This window comes from Eufriesea mexicana, unplaced genomic scaffold (genome assembly GCF_001483705.2).
Source record: "Eufriesea mexicana isolate 0111107269 unplaced genomic scaffold, ASM148370v2 scaffold2021, whole genome shotgun sequence".
NCBI classification, from domain to species: Eukaryota; Metazoa; Arthropoda; class Insecta; order Hymenoptera; family Apidae; genus Eufriesea; species Eufriesea mexicana.
The window spans coordinates 504668-522466 of NW_016910121.1; the positions used below are offsets into that span (position 1 = coordinate 504668).

The 17799-nt window shown below is 34.8% G+C and overlaps 1 long non-coding RNA gene across 1 annotated transcript; it reads left to right on the forward strand.

Annotated features, from left to right (window-relative positions):
- Nucleotides 1–2536: 2536 nt before the first annotated feature.
- On the forward strand, nt 2537–5966 carry LOC108549442 (uncharacterized). The gene is made up of 3 exons (XR_001890321.1): nt 2537–2706; nt 3199–3298; nt 5253–5966. It is a non-coding gene; the product is annotated as an uncharacterized LOC108549442 (long non-coding RNA).
- Nucleotides 5967–17799: the final 11833 nt, after the last annotated feature.

Sequence of the window (17799 nt, forward strand, 5' to 3'; positions counted from 1 at the left end):
CTGTAATGTAAGAAGAACTTGGAAACGCTTAAAACACCACAGTTGGTAAGAAGCTAAAAGTCTCAAACAGTATTAGTCATATTATACATGCTGATTTTAAAGTAGGTCAAGCTAAAACTCTTCTTCAAGAAGATGTAGATATAGGAGAAATTTTGGAACTGAAATGCAATTTAGTGAAATCTACTTTCTTACATATATATATATATACTTTTTAAAAAATTGCATTCTATGCATGTATTAAAAGTATATGTATATATTAAAAAGTGAGTAATCATATGTTTTAAATACATGCTTTATTCTACATACCAAATACTAAATATATAAATACGGAATTCAATGTATTAAATGCATATTATTCTAAATACTATCTCCCAAATGGTGAATATTACTAGGAAATTGGATGATCCTAATTTATGAATAATGAAATTGTTCACAGATATTACAATATTCTGCTCAACGAAGCTCTCATCGTACGTTAAACATCTGGTGTAACATACTGAATCAAGAAAACATTATTAATATGGTTATATACCAACGATTACACGGTTGCACAATCAACACAGTTCCAACAAGATGGCGCAAACGGAAATTATGCTATGTGTCTTAAGAACGGAGATAGACTTGTCTCTGTGAGGTTACTGTAACGTCTCCTGATTTCGATTAAGCCTCGAACTGTCGCGGTTTGAATCCTGAGTGGGGTGTATTTAGCATCTGGTGATCAAGTAGTGAAAGTTTGACTGACCAGGTATCAACGTCCTATTTAGTAACTCATTTTAATTTTTGTCCTTCAGTTTTTTCGTGATTTACAATTAGCAGTGACTGATTATTCTATGTATATAAATAGAATTTGGATGATCTAATATTAAAAGTTCAAGTGGCCAAACTTTATTAACAACAAGTAACTTACTTTAATCTTTATTTTTAGGTTCCTTCATAATTTAGAATTATCAATGATCCAAAATGTATGAGAAATATCTTATATGATGTATAACTGATGTCCTAGAAAATAATACATCTTAAGGAATCCTCATTCCCAGACTTTTTGTGACACAGAGCCAAATCCCTTCAAATGGAGGTAGAACCAACAACCTAGTAAACCATCTAAAGATAGCTAGTGTCCAATTATCAACATCCTACAGGTCAATATTCTCCAAAGATATTTTTAAATCCTTAAACTTCTCTGTAATCTAAACTTAACATCGACTAGTTATTCAACACGCGTAAACAATAATTACACGACTATCGCAGGATCTATTACAAAATCCCTTCTCAGCTTAACATTCAGGCGAATCAACTTCTCCCATTCACGAATTACCATAATAATTATCTTTATAGCAACCATTCGCTTTAACCTTTTTCCTTCTCTTGCTTGTCCAGGCAATTCGCCTCTTCTAAATTGGCGTTCCTCGACGACGTATCTAGTTCTCGTCATCGCCGCCGCGAGATATCGACTCGACTCGACCTCGGTTCGGCCATGGGAATTTTTAACGAGCAGAAAATTGCAGCAACGTCGACGGGCCGTTGGACGTTGAAACGGGATCATTTGTCGGCAGTTCCTCATTGTACGCCGAAACATGTGCAGTCAAAAGGTTCTTTATGCTGCACGTGTACCACACACGCGTGCACACAGACGTGAGGAAAGCAGCAGCGAAATAAAAAAGAATAGGTAGCCTTGGAGAGCGATGGAGTGAGAAAATCAGAGACTAACTTTTCACGCGTGCCACGCTCGCGACACAAAACGCTAACGGGCCTCTGGACTTTCATGCCCGTCCCCGTGCATTTACAAAATTTCCTCGAGCATCGCGGAATTGTATCCGTCTACTTCAAAGGACTTTGCGTCGCGCGATCACCGCCAAAGCGGCCGCGAGTTAAAGAATTATCCGTGAAAGCCATCTACTCTCGTTGACAAATTGCGATTTCCTCAATGCGAGCCTTCATGGCGGAGGGGTGGCACGGTGTGACGAGCAGTTTTCAAGTTCACAGCAATTGTTGACTGCTTGGCAAATGGAATTGAGATAAGTGATCCAAAATTCTGTTTGATGAGTATGTGGCCAGTCTTTGGTGGTAATCATTAGCTGCGTTTGTTATGCAATTTGATATTTTATATATGTAAAATGGGATGTGTCATAGAAATAACAAGGAAGATTAAAATGTTCGGGATAACAGGATTTTCTTGGCTCATTTAATTGTATGTCGTTAACTCATTCAGGTCGGCTCATTTGCAGTCGAATGTTGCCAAATGAATACCAAATTCGCGCAAATTTGTGGAATTCATGAAATATATTTAATGATGTCTCTGGAGGGAAGGTGAAACATTTATCGCATTTTGTTCGTGTATTGCGAATCTAAAGACTGGTGTGTGCATCGAATCAGTCCTAGTAAGGGAATCTGAGGATTCAAATGTATGAATGGATTAAAAAGTCTTGGATCTATCTTTTTATGCTTTTATTAATTTAAACAGTTACAAAATATATTTTTTCCTTTCAGATTTCTGGTGTATAATAAATTCAACAAGTCTATTGGAAACATGGAAACTTTTGGAGCTAACTAACAGCAATAATGCTATCTGGAGTGAGGTAGAGGAAATAGCAACTTTGTGTCACTACAAAAATGTTGAAAAGATTATCTGCCTAATAAAGGACATTCTTTGGAACAGTTTTCAATGGGAAATGTATGATTAGTTTAATGTGCATCATTAAGTAGTTGGTAAGTTGCAAGGATGATTGTAGAGGTGATTACATAGTCATTTACTAGGAACGTGGAGTGTTTGTTAAGATTGGAGAGTATTGTTAATAAGCATAGTACTTTCAACCATTCGATATACCTGCGATGGCTATAATCATTGGTTGTCGAGCTACCACATAATTTGACGAATGGTTAAAGTTATCTATCGTTAAAGAAGCCAAATAGTAGCTTTAAAAACCAACATTGCTCCTGTTTTGTTTCTTTGGTGAAATTGTAAAGCAAGTATAATCAAAGTACCGAAGGAATATCATTTTTATATTTTATATCATTATATTTTATATAATGTTCTTTTTGGAAAAATTTTAATCATTCTTCCATCGCATTTTGCCTAATTAATATTTTAAAATATTGGACCTTGAATATTATCTCACTTCTCTTAATACAATTCACGTTCATGATGAAGCAAGAAAAAACAAAGAATTAATAATTATAATTACATATGTTCATTTACAGTAAAAGTGGAATAAGCAGAAACTCTCGGTCAGAAAACCTGGCAATGGTTAAATATGTTGTTCACATGGGTTAAATACAGTATATAGAATTAAAAATGCACGTAAGTACAAATTTTCCGATAATTCGATTATTATCAGCATATTAGATCGTAAAATTATTACATTAATTAGATAAAACTAGCATGAGTAGCAAGAGTAATGAAACATCGACTTTTTCCTTAATGTTCGACACCCTAGATTCTAGTTAAAATATTTTGTCATGTTCCTATTTGATTACTATTCAATAAGTAAACGAAAAAAATGTAACATGAATAACATCAAAGTTACAGAAAGAAGTAGTAAACGTAACTCAACTTCGGTACCTGAAATTCCAGAGGCTACACATCTGACACTTCTCAAATTCATGAAGGGCGACTGACACTAAAAATCAATTAGAAATTCCCTCGATCATACAAAAACGTTTAACCGACACTCTTTGCCTAACACTTCAAGACCTGTACAACTCGGAATCGTCCACAAGCTCTAACAAAGTCTTTGCCTCGTTCCTCTCTTCCTTCTTTCTTGCTCTCGCAAAGCGACAGCAGAGCCGTTACTCGTCTAACGCGAATAGCGCGACACTAAGTGCATTTCCTCGTAACAGCATCCACTTAATCCCCGCGCGAGTCACGAAATCCCAGAACCGCGGTTTCCGTTCTTCCCCCATCGCGAAATTCATCCATGTAAAATAGCCACCGCGAGAAGTCCCGTGGACAAGAGCCGCGCGGCAAAATAATTCATGTCGGGAATGATATTCGGTAACGTCCGCTGATACTCGATGCCACGGCTCGATTGGACCTAGTCAGCCCCAGAACGGTCAGCTTTGATAGGCACGCCGGAGTCCGCGTGATTGATAGATGGCCCCACTGGTGAGTTACGATCATTGCGAGCTGGCATTGTGGACCTCTTTTTAGCAGAACGAGCCTGTTCGCAGTGTTCCATCGCGACACAGAATTGCAATTATTGCGAGTTTCTTTTATACGGCTTGATTTAATTGGCTAGTTGAAAGGATTCGATATCTTTGTCGATTGGAATACAGAGGCTACAGTTTGGGTGGTTAATTTTAAAAATGATTTTTGGAGGTTACTAACATTGTAAATAATTGATTGGTGGTCGAGTAGAATATAGAGATTGGAGGTTAATAATTTAGGTACGTAGTTTCAAAGATGAATTTTGAAATTTATTTTTGTATTTATATGATTTCTCAATGATAAATAATAATATATTTTTTACAATTTGAAGTTACGGTAATTTTCGGTATTTTATTAATGCTGTTATTCTTTATGTAACGAACTGAAAGTTAAACATTTTGTAATGAAAATAAATTTTTACAACCTTGTTTGATTGTCTGTTTCATAACAAGTTCAAATTGATACTAAAAGTTTTCTGGGCACTATATATAAGAAACCTGTATGTCAGGTATCTGCAATATAAATTCAGTTTTCGAAAAGAAAGTTTGCATCCCTGATCACCATCAAATGATTGCCATCATTTACATCTCATTACATTTATTTTAAATGCATAAAATCGAGAAAGAGAAACCAAAGTACAGAGAAACACATTCTCCAGTATTTTTACCAAGCAATATTTCATCAATGACATGGAACTTTCTCCGCATATTCCAGTTCCCGTACCACTTTTCTCGAACTTCTGCGCTTAATTAACAAAACCCATCAACCTTCTAGTAACTACCTTGCTATCAAACTGCATAATCCAAACTTAAAGGTAGTGTCATCCTTAGCACCTAGCAAACGGGGCACTTGCCTGAGTCTCATGCTCAAGGGACCTACAACTTATTATTAATTAATTAAATGCGTAAAAATCAAATGAATATAATTGTAATACCTACAAACCTTGACCTTCTTCATCAAGGTATGATTCTCCATCATACACAGGCAATTATCATAAAACATCTCTAAACTAAATCATATTTCTTGACTACTTCAGGATCTTGGAAATGAGGAGTCTTCAGAAATCTCTTCAGCATGGTACCTGTAACGACCTTTTACCTTTTGCCAGGAACACGTCTGGCCCCGTGACGCTCCGCTGTTGGCCAATACGAAATGCAGGATGTGTCGCAAGGATGTCGCAAGGGAGCCGAGTGAGTACCAGGAGAGGCGAGAAAGAAAGGATAACGAGTCCGGTTTTCCCACACGAGAAATTACGCTGTTGAGCAGCCGTAATAATAACGATCAACGCAAACGAGTGGATTCTTTGTCGGCCGACCAGTGTGCGTTTTAATAACGGCGAGAGCGGTAATGATCGACTTGCCCGATCGAAAACGTCGGATTGCACTCGTTGACATTATCTCCTGGCACCGATGGTAGTAATTACAGTCGAGTTTACTTCGAGTTTGCCTAGCCCTGGATAATGAATGCGATTGAACTCAAATATCAAGGATTTTTCTTTTCTTCTCTTCGTACAGTTGTTCCAAGTCCATTTTTACATCGAGAATGTTATTTATCCTTTAAGAGGTTAGGCCGTGATCAGATTCATGTATTGTTTGTAATGATTCATTTCGTTCTTGGTTATGTAAGCTTGTGAACTTGATTGTAATTTCAGTTGTAAAATTTTGTTTGTTCTTTGTGTGATCAGAGAGTAAGGTTCTAGGTGGATTGTGTTAGTTGATACTGTTTAGTAGTAAACTGAAATGAAACAGCTCGTAAGATGATACAGGATTTTATGACATCCTATAAAAATATGAAAACACTTTACATAAGTAGTTTTTTAAATCTCCGCAAAATTGTTTTTCTTGAATGTTATTCACTTAATTATTTAAAAAAGTTCATCAATTATTTATGTGCTGTTATATAATTATTGTCTTGGATTTGTTTAACGTGTTCCGTGTGAATATGTAATATTTTATGTTTTTTAAAATTCGGTATTTTATTCTAAGATTCCAAAAAATTGGAATGAAGATAATAAAATTTTATTACTTAAAATTCCTTCAGACTGAATGCATGCCAGAGAGTTGAAAACAAAATAACTGAAATTAATATTTAATTCATGTCAGAAATCCAAAAATATACACTGACATTTATAATATCACATGTCAGTGTAACAAAAAATTTTTACGTAATATGACATGCAAAATGGTACAGAATTGGTGATGCAACCCGAAAGCGGATACCTTTATGCGAAAAAGTAAGACGAAGCTACACATTTTTTATGCACGTGTACATGCACTTGTAGTTCCGGTCACATATCTCTCTCTCATAGACATCTTTATAAATTATATTTATCTATGGCATTTATGTTTGCCGCACTAGACAATGCACAATGGGCGATACAGAAAAAAAAGTTTTGCGTTCAAAAGTTACTTATCATTAACATAATAATTACAGGAAATAGCTCCTATCTCTTTATTAATACCATTGTATCCTGTATCTTATATTTCCACCAATTACGTACAAAAAATGTTCATTCAAAAGTCTATACTTTAGTCTTCAGATCCATCAACATCATACATCAAACACATTACATGTGCACGCATGCACACAACAGAAAGAAAAAGAGGGTCAGAAAAAGAAATATGTGTAAATATTTATATACATATTCAACAGTCACTCTTATTCATTCACGGACACATATTAAACTATCTTATACCGCAAATATTACGCAAACATATATCATACTAAATACCGAAACTTTCGTACACTTTTAGTATGATTTTCGCGCGATTAGACTGGATCCGGAACAAAAAAGTTTGGTCGTAAGCAGAGAACGTCGGTAAAGAAACACGGATATACAAAACATCGAAAAAAAAGAAGAAAGGTTATCCACCCATCGTCGTGATAAATCGTTACCGCGTTATAAAGCGATTTACGACAATCGTCCGTTGCATACCTCGATACCAGATCGTTTCGCAATCAGCTCCCGTGTCCCCCTATCGAAAGATTTCTTACGCGTCATTAATGCATCGTCCACGTTCCCTCGGCCGTCTGAAATCATTTCTCGAACGCCGTAATAAGGCGTATCCGCTATTGGGAATACTTTTACTCTCCGCAGGCCACTCAATTATTTCTGCAACTTAATTATTACGAAATCTCTGTTCACCTATCTTTTTTCTCCTTTTTCTCACCGATGTTACGTTGATCGTTCTTATCTCGAAATCATGGAATTTAACCGTGCAAGGTAGATGGAATTTTTTTCAATCGTAAGCCGATTGTCTTTCATGCGACATCTCTCGTGCATCGCGTGTGACTAAAACTCTGCTGAATGTGGAGCGCCACTGTCGCGTTCATCATTTTCGATACAAGGAGTTGGTAATATTCGTATTGAATAATCCTCGGACGATAGATCGCTAACATCAACAGGCAAAGTTTTGACACGTTTAGCTATTCGTCTTTTACGCTTTCTGGATTACGACTGTATCATTATTTCATCACATCGTATACATATGAAATTTTGTTTTTGGTTAACGAAATTTTCTTATTATATAAGAAACATTCAATGGAAGAAATTGTAGTGTTTCTTTTGAACGAAATAATATTTCCAGTGAAATTTATTGTACGTTTGTGATAATTGTGTGTAATTGCGTGAGTACGAAGGATAAAATTGATACGAGGTAATTATATCTTCGCGCTTGGACGAGCACTGATAGCGAGGGAAAAGTTGACAAACTGACCGCGCGATGTTTACCTTGGGACGAGCTTGGAGATTGACGAAGCTTCAGTACTTAGGGAAGATAGGTTGGAAAGATTCTTTTTTGGCGCGAACTAGGATAATGGTTGACTGCTGTGAGTTAATGGGATAATTGTAGCTAAAGAATGATGTAGAGAATGATAATTGTTATAATTCTTTTTCTTAAATTTTAAATTAGGTTTTATTATCAATATTATGCTACAAAATCTTTTAGTGTTCACTTAAATACTTAGTTAAAATAAATATTGATATATTATATTTTGTATCTTAGTATGTTAGAAGTTCAAAATTTTAATTAAACATATAACTATTTAATTTTACAGCTATACAACGAGATATTGATGGCCAATTTTTTCATAATTTTTAAGAGTATCAAGTTATTTCGGATACAATTTTCGAATAAAAAACAAGCACAGGAACTGAGTTTCATGTACTGTATATAATTAATGAGGATTGATTACGAAGATTACTTTTTTCCATTATTACGAAAATTTATTTTTCTTTCCGATTTTAACGAACTATTCAGACAATGTGATTTAATCGCAGAAATATAGCCCATAATAGAAATGTAAGTATCAATTTATAAAATTACAAAGACTATAAACTCCTCGGTCACAAAAACTTTCAAACAAAACTTTCGCAAGAATGCCCATGGTTCGTCATAAACTCGTATCCCTATTCACGTTATGCTCTGGTGACATATAAGAACCAATATATAATACGTAAATTTTTTATTATACGCGCAATAAAAAAGTTAAAAACAGTTACCTTTAGAGAATCATAAAACTAGAAAAAGCTGTTTTTAGGTCTATTATTAATCATTAATACTCATAATGGGAAACGTGAATTGATGCTTCCATTATTTAGGTTTTTTTCTTTAGAAATATGGTACACATGGGCACATATAAATACATATTGCAGTATGAAATTTATAGGTTAGTCGATCTAATTAACTAAATAAAAAGAATATTTGTTAGTAGTATATTAAATATAACGTATGTTTTTTAACATTATATACTTGAATGATAAAATATTATTAGTACCTTTAATGTAAAATATTGTATAAATTCTTTTACCAACACTTTTTTTCAGTAACGAAGAAATAGTAAGCAAGGAACATCAATCTTTGATATGTAACATGGATGACATTTTTTATAATGAACAAATTGTCATCTCAGAGGCAACAATATATGAAAAGTAACAATATATATTTCGTATATACACTTGACAAAGCATCAACAATGTGTTAATCTTGAATAGCACAATTAAAGAAGCAGAATAATGATATGAACGAATTCAGATTATAGATCATAGATTATATCCTGTTCTTCACCGCACATAAAATATTCCATTGGAGATCCGATAATTCTGTTTTCTCGAACAGTTTCACGGAATTGACACAAAATCCTCCAGCATTCCCGGCTTGTTCAAAGAATTCGCTTTAAAGAGCGATTCTTCGACGAGCACTCGAGTCGCGAACCGATTCCTCGAAAGTGGTAAGAAGAAAAGCGAACCGTCAAACTTTTTCTCGTTTGTTCGTATGATGACGAGGCGCAATGTCTTTTTCTCTTTTGTTCTCATATTTTTTTTTTTCTTGAACTTTTAAACAGCCACACCAAGAGAAAGGTGATTGATGATAGAACCTCGTGAGTGGTTTGGCAAATTTTCGCAAGGAAAGCAGCATCTGCATAAGAAAGAAAAAAAAGAAGAAATGGAAGTAGGGAAGAGGAGTAGGGGAGAGAATACCAGAAGAAAGAAGGTTCCAGCGGATAATTAATTCGATTTACCACTTTCTACGTACAATTAACGATTTTCTGCGCGACCAGCAGTCTCATCTACTCCAAAGTCGCTTTCCAGACGTGACTCAACGGTGATGAAATCGCGGAACATCAAAGGTAATGATCTAAAACTAACCATGAACAAACCAACCATGAATGTAAAGCCAGATGAATTAATATCAGAATCGATCTTTCAGGGCAGTCGGCTGTGACCAATGACGACGATAACATGGATAAACAATCTTCTACAATGGGATCTAGCTAGCTTTCTCTCTTAAGAACGGGTTAGTACGCTTGACAGCCTTTGTCGGACACAGGAACGTCGTCGAGGTTGGACCAGCTGGAAGTGCAGCGACATCTGGGTGACAATTAACGCGCGTGACGTTCTGGCAACGTTCAACATGACTACGTTGTAGACCAGTACAGCGTTTTCTTACGATGGCCAATTCAGTGAAAGAAATTGAGGATATTGCATAATTGGGTTTGTAATCAAGTTCTGAAGAATGTGGCTAATATGCTGAGAATCGAGATGCAGGTCTTTTTGGGATATAGAAGTTAGAAGTAATTTGAGAATAATACTGGATGGTTTTAGAAGTAGGAGAAGAGTGGGTGCAAGCCAATCGAGGACGTATGAAGAAAGAATGATAATAGATTTCTTTCAAATTAAAAGGAAGAGGAAAGATTATACGCCTACTTGAATTTTGGTTAACATTTAATTGGTATTTGAAATTTGGGTTAAATATTAATTGCATACGTTATTATTCTTGGGAGTAGTATTAGTGTGATAATAATATACTAATTTTATAATCAGATTGAAATAGATTACTATAAAAAAAATAGTACATAATATATTAACTAATAATTTATAATTAAATAATGTCGATTTAGTATAAAGAACGTGAAAGATAAGTAATCTGCATTTTTTTTCCAGAGATGAGGCATGGGTGTTGGAATTAATGCTTTCTTATTTATGCTAACATATTAACCATAAGGTATTCCACAAACCACTTTTATAATAATTAAGTTTCTCCCACCATGTAGTTCACATGTTCACTGATTATTTATATGAAACTAGATAATGCTAGATTGAAAATATCTATGATCGAATTTCTATCCAAAATACCTCATTAATATTGAAATTATATTTTGAATTTATATTGGAAAAATTCTTTCCAGGATCGCAATTTGAATAAATCATTTTTAAAGTTCACGATTCTACATGCAAGATTTCCTCCGTTGAGTAAGACGATTCACACGAGAATGCAAAAACACGGAATCCTCGTGCAAATACCAAGGTATCGCATGAAAGATGGAACTTCAGAAATGTAACTTTAAGACTAGTTCCTAAGGCTCAGACTTCGCAATGTTTTGGAGTAAAATATTACTCTGTTAATAACGTAACAGGTGTACGGATCGTTCGTAGAGAAGTAACTATCTCCATTTCCAGTTGGATTCCATAATTCCGAATAACTGATTAATGGCAGATATCAGGCAGTTGAACGTAGCGATAATTATTCACGAGATCGACTTGTAATCTAGCTAACTCGTGAGTCTACTGCGCTTGAGAGTTTATTACTTTATATATATAGATACATTTGAAAGTTAAAATGCGTACGAGCTGATTAATGGTTAAATGTAACTCGACCGTTTCAAGATCGAAAGTGCAGTTGCTGCTTTTTAACGTGCAACTGATTTATTTTAAAACCAAGGTTTAAAATCAACTACTGCCTTACGAGGTATCTAATAATAAACACGTTATTAGCATAAAATACAAGAAATGATTAACTTGAATAAATTTTAAAAAATTGAAATTATAGAAAGGAATTAAAAGATAATGTCAATAAACCTATAGGTATATAGAAACAAATTTTAATTATGATACATGTACGAGACTTCCATGTTCAAAGTCTAATTAATTATAAGTTATTATAGTGTTACTAATGAACATAATACAAATTGTAATGTGATTTAATTGTAAATTTTTAATATAATTTTAATTAATTTATTTTTAATATAATTCTAAATTAATTAATTTAATTATTAAATTGACAATGTCGCCAAGCCCAAAAGGTAAAAGTAGAAACTTTTAAGTAACAATATAGAATTTTGTTATTGGAAGTATGTGCATGTACGACACTTGAGTTATTTAAAAGTATAAAGCAATATATGAAGCAAACGAAAGAAACGATTTCAAGTCGTGTAATCTCTCTCTTAATCGACAACGAGACAAATTTCGCTTTCGTACGGCCAAACTCTGTATCGTTCACTGCTCACGTTCAACTACCTGACCTGTTTGTAAAATCATTTTTATGGTTCTAGATTACTACAATAAGCAAGGAACAAAGCGGGCGGATACACGAAACTATCTTTCCTCTGCAAATAAGTATATTTCTCAAAATATGTGTAAAGAAAAAAGGAAGAGTATAATCAAATAGGACTGATGAAGTTTCGAGAACTATACGAAAGAGTAAAATAGATAACGGAACATGAGAGGTATTTCAAAATTAAATGTTGCAATGTTCTATATTTCTCTCGGATTGGTACTCATATGTACAATATGTAATGTATACAATATCAATTTCATATTAAATTAATGAAGAAGCTATATTGTTCTTGTATTAGGATGTTTGGATAGTTACAATATTCAAGTAATAAAACATTTTACTAATTCAATATACCAATATTAGAACGTTTGTATATCAGGTGTTTGGGTAATGGAGGATGTAATAGACTTGTAATGGACAGTATTAGGAACAAAATAGGCCTTGGACGATTCAACCGAAGAACCGTTGCCAAATTGGATAAAGATCAAATTCTGCATCAGTATTACCAACGCTCATTTGGTTATATCCCTACTATAAACTCAATTATCCAACCCCAATTCCAAACACTTCTATCAAACGAAATTCACGAGATCATTGTTGCAATCGAAGACAGTGCGTGCTCCTTCATTAGCGAGCACCGAAACCAGGCAAATGTTGTCCCTTTCGTTACGAAACGTCGCTGGTCCGAGAAAACGATCCCCTTTAGCTGTCGGGGTTTCTCTGGCCGTGTCCTGTCTCCTCGATCTGCTCCCCTAATAAAGCTAATTGCACCTTCTCCGTCCTTTCTCCCATCGTCGCCCTTCTGCAGGTCTTTCCCGTCCCCTTAGCCGGTCTTTTTCAAGCGACGCCACACCTCAACACTCTTCCTGGTTCTTCCCGGCGACATCTTTCGTTTCAGGCTTGACGGCCAGCGCCATTCACGTCTTGCGAATGCGCCTGTTTAAGGTCGTGGTCACGCAGGCATTGGAGTAACGAATGTTATGAGCATATCAACTTCCATCTCAGCATAACGTTGTAAAGCACACGAGCAGTTGCACGAACGACTTCCGTCAAATTTTACGATCGTCCTATAAGGACGACAAAGGACGAAGTGCTAGAACGATCATAGACCTGTAAGGATGTTATGGCTATATGGTTAAAGTCACGGTCATTTTTGATGAAATGGTAAATAATTTTTGTAATCATTTTCTTTATCTGTTTTGTCAAATAATTTATCAAAGGAGAGTTGCAGTATAGGGGAGTAAATAAAGAATTGAGTTTTATTGATTCTAAATTGTCATATTTCATAATATATATCTATACAGTTTATAAGTGTTTGAATTGTTCATAGGGAGTATATTATTTCTTTTTGTTTTACGTTTTCTTATATGTACTCTGAAAACAGTATATTTAGAACCAGTTAGTAATTGGCGAATCGATATTTCCAATAGATTACATCTAAATTTTAAAACATGCTAACTCTATAAATTCATAATTAATGCCGAAACTGATCACGTGATTGCGGTTATAACGTTTGTCAAGATGGACGTCTGTCGTATTGCTTATTCAGTGCGATGCTCGTGTGTTCGTGGTCTAAAGGCATGTTCGTTTATTTTACAGGCAGAAAAGAACGTCTACGAAGAAGGCATCAGTAAGATAGAAATTCAATAGAACTCCGATGGAACTGCAAAGCCTGGAAGGAACAATCGTTCTATTGATTTCGATCCGATGGTAACTTTCCTCGGTGGGAAGTTTCGTGTATCGTTGTTGTCAGGGGCAACTAAACTTTGCGATTTCCGGGGATACATTTGGGTGGAATTAGTTGCGTGTTTCGCTCGTGTAAGCTTAACGTTGAGGGATAAAGTTGGGGATGTGAATATGGGACACACCGTTGGTACCTAACCCCTTAATAGTGTTATGTGACAAAGTGTGGGACAAAAATAGATATTTATTTCCGATCAGAATTAGTACAACAATTATTACGAAGAAGTTTTGCTATGGTACAGTTCATACATATTTTATTTTTTTTTATTACATTTCAATTGATACACAGTTTTTATTCATTTTAAAATATAGAATTCTCCATTTCATTTTATAGATGTCGCTGTAGTCGTTCAGTTACATAACATGTCAACAATAGATGTATCGGTGAGTGTATGTTACTTTGATTACTTCTAAATTGGAAATATAAAATTAGTAACAGTTTTTGTATGTACTTTTCAAAAATATGACATTTTTTAACGAAAAGCAAGCAAAATAGGATCATAAACGATTAATGGATCGTAGTAGGATTAAGGACAATAAGCTTTTAATACGATATTAGGAAGTAAAAAAGCCACGAACAATATTTTTCTCGAGTTTCCCAAAGTTAAGAAAGCTATAATTTCATCGAAACAAGATTTTCTACCTTCAAAGGTAAAGTTGGTTATTTTCAGTATTTAGTATAACGACTGGACCTCTCGCGTTCGTGCGTGTATACAGAGTGTCACAGAGTGTAAAAAGAAACGTGTAGACCTTGAGAACAGAGAGTTCTAAAGCGTGAGAAAGTGAAAAACAAGTGTTACCCGGAAGTTTTAAAAGCTTCGTGACCTTTGAGACCTTGTATTCCTTTTCTTCTTCTTTTCCTTCTTTTTTATTACCTTATACATGTATCTTAGATTAAACCTCTCTTTACTACCTCGTTACCCTTTAATGGCGCGATAATACTTCATGCAAGATAGCTTATACCTCAACTATTATTATCATTTTCATTTATCAACTGCAAGAAATCCAAAGTTAAATAGTTATTACACAATTAGAAATACACATATATTCCATACTTCCAAAACCACCCATAAAACAATAGACAAGTAAATCGGCCGAATAATTGAAAATCACAACATAACCTCACTTCGTTTATCTACTTCCTTATCCCTAGCTTTGGCCAATTAAACAGCTCAAACTCCCTGAAATCCCTGCTTTCCAACCTTAACGTATCGCGCCACCCCTATCGCCCAGAGTTATCCCTGTTATAATACAAATTCATCCCCTTATAACTACTAGAATTACGCGCAAACTGGCAAGCTTTCAGCTTACAAAATTCATCGAATCACTCCAACGGGGGTTCGTTAATACAATTCTGCCGATGAATTTTATACACATTTAATAAACCCGTTTAAATCCGTCGCTAATCGCCATTCCCACTGCAATGCTCGATCAGATTGTCAGAGTAATTTCGAGGCGTTCCACTCTCATTTAGCCGAATCGAATACCAGAGGGCAGGGAGATCGGTCTTTTCCTGTAGGTGGGGGCCCTCCAGTCGGTTCTTCTTCCTTCCATCATTATTCCATGTCCTGGCGGCCGTCGCGCTTCCTACCCTTGTAATTTTTCATTCATCGCGAATATCCAACGGTGCGCCGTCGACGCAGGAGAAAGAGAAGTCGGAAAGAGCGGTGCTTTCTCCAGTGTGAAAACTAGACACTCGAAATACAACCCTCAAAGATAAGTCTCGTGTGAACCGTAGTCCTGTATTTTCCCTTTTCTTTTTCATTTTCTTTTCTCTTTCTTCGCTATTTTTTTTTTTTTTCTTTTCTTCCTGCTTTCTTCTTTTTTATTCGAGACTCTTTCCATGTCGGTGAATCGATAGTCCGAACCTCCGCGTGTTTCGCACAATGTATTTTCTCTTATTTCTTCTCAACCACTTAGCAGCAGATTCGCAATTTGCATGTTTGAAGCGGTCGCGCTCGCGTCGATGGAGGTTGGGAAAAGGAGTGTGCGTCGGTGCCGAAATCAGACGCGGCCATGCTTCGTGAGATGGATTTTTTAGACACTCGTTCCGACGGAGCTTCTCCGAAAGCTCAAAGAATGGGGAAAATATTTTTTTACCAAATTTTTTGAAACTCCACGTTTTTAAAGAAATTTTAATACATTTAGATTCTCGAGATTTTTATCTTTATATCTAATTTATTAGTTCCTCCTTAATTCTTAGATGAAATTAAGAGAAAATTTAAATTATCGAAGTTGTTATTTAAGTTGTTAAACTTTTCTTATTGTTACTATTTGGTTCTTACTCCTTATAATTTTGATCTTTTAGTGCAGTTTGATTCATCATTCGAAGTGGTAAAAATTAAGAATAAGAAATTAATGGAACCTTTGTCTTCGATAATTGTCGCAGGGAACCTAACCTAAAAATTAAAAGATAGAATTATTATTGATGGAATTTAGTTTTGAAATCGAAATTTTTTTAACTTATGTAAGAAGTATAAGACGCGAATAAAATATTTTGTCAGCGTTAAAATCTTTCTACATATCACGTAGTTTTACGTAGTATGTAGCTTTGATTACTAGATGTCGCGCCGAACTTTAAATTAGTTCAAAGAGCACTCGCAGCAATCGAGAAGTTTTATCTCCTTGATCGATCACTCGACATAACGAGATTGTCTTCCACACCTCCAATGGAAAAGCTCTATTTTTCACCAGCCAGTCTTCTTAACCATAAGTACGTATCCATCATACGGACTACTTCTACGTCTATAACTTGAATACCGGTTCTCATCTCGTAGGTAATCTCCATTAATTCCATGCTTACAGACACGATTAGAAATATCCTATATCTTTTTAAAACCGCTATTGTTTCTTTCTCTATGAAAAAATTATGCACAATACTGCATAATATAGGATGTCTCAAAATTCACGCAAGATTTGAATTTTGCGCCATTTGTGCGATAAAGTGTTGCCAACGAAAAAGAAAAGATAACATGATAATTGACAGTTCAGGGTTATCAAAAATGGAGCAACGCGTTTTCATTATTGAGCAATATTTACAATTTTTAATTAAAAATAAGTTTCCTATCAAAATTACTTTTTGCGTGAATTTTAGGACATCATATGTTTTTAAATACTATAGTTTTAATATATTGGATGTCCCAAAATTCATGCAAAAAGTAATTTTGATAGAAAACTGATTTTTTTTTTTATAACGTCCGGAATTAAAAGATTATTAATATGAATTGAAATTTGGGATATTGCGTTGTTAGGATATGACATTATTCTTTATCGAGTTATTTTAAATTATATCTTATCGAAACCATATGCGTCGGGTTGAGAACCACGGAGATTCCCTGATCCTGTGGTTGTTCCTCTCTTGCCTTTCCTGAAAGGCCGTATTAGAGCTCCAAATTAGGATGTCACATAAAATATATTTGTACTTCTGCTTTCCGCAATTGTAGGAACCCGAGGGAAAAATAATCGCGTAATCGGCCGTATAATGCGAAAATATATTTCAACTCGAGCCTTTTTTCCACAATCGCGCTAAACCAAGAATTGCAAGGTAAATCGACTCTGTAATTTCTCGTTATAAAAATAAAAGATTGAAAATTAATTGTCCTTAGAGTCAGGCATCGAATTATAATTAGCTTATTCAGTAGTTTAGCCTGTTATTACTAGTAGCTTTACCTGTTAGTTAATTATTTAAACATCTGCGTGTTCGAAGTTGACGTAGAATATTAATTAGTTGATTAACCCTCTTGCAACTCTGGCTTTATTTTCGTTAAAATATTTTTTCCACTTTGGAAAACGGTATACACGGTTCTTTTTATTTCATGTTAACATGAAATGTTACACTCAGGGATCCCATTTTTTAAAATTAGGACATTTAAAGAAACTAGGACGCGGTTCTGTCGAAAAAGCTTTGAAAAGTAAGGCAGAATTAGGGGAAAGAAAAAAAATACATTTTTATCATTATAATTTCATCTGTTTTTCGTTGTGTTGTAACATGATATAATACATGATACGACAGAATACAAGTTTGTTTATGCAAATAGTATTTCTTATTATAAATGATAAAATGATATATATATATAT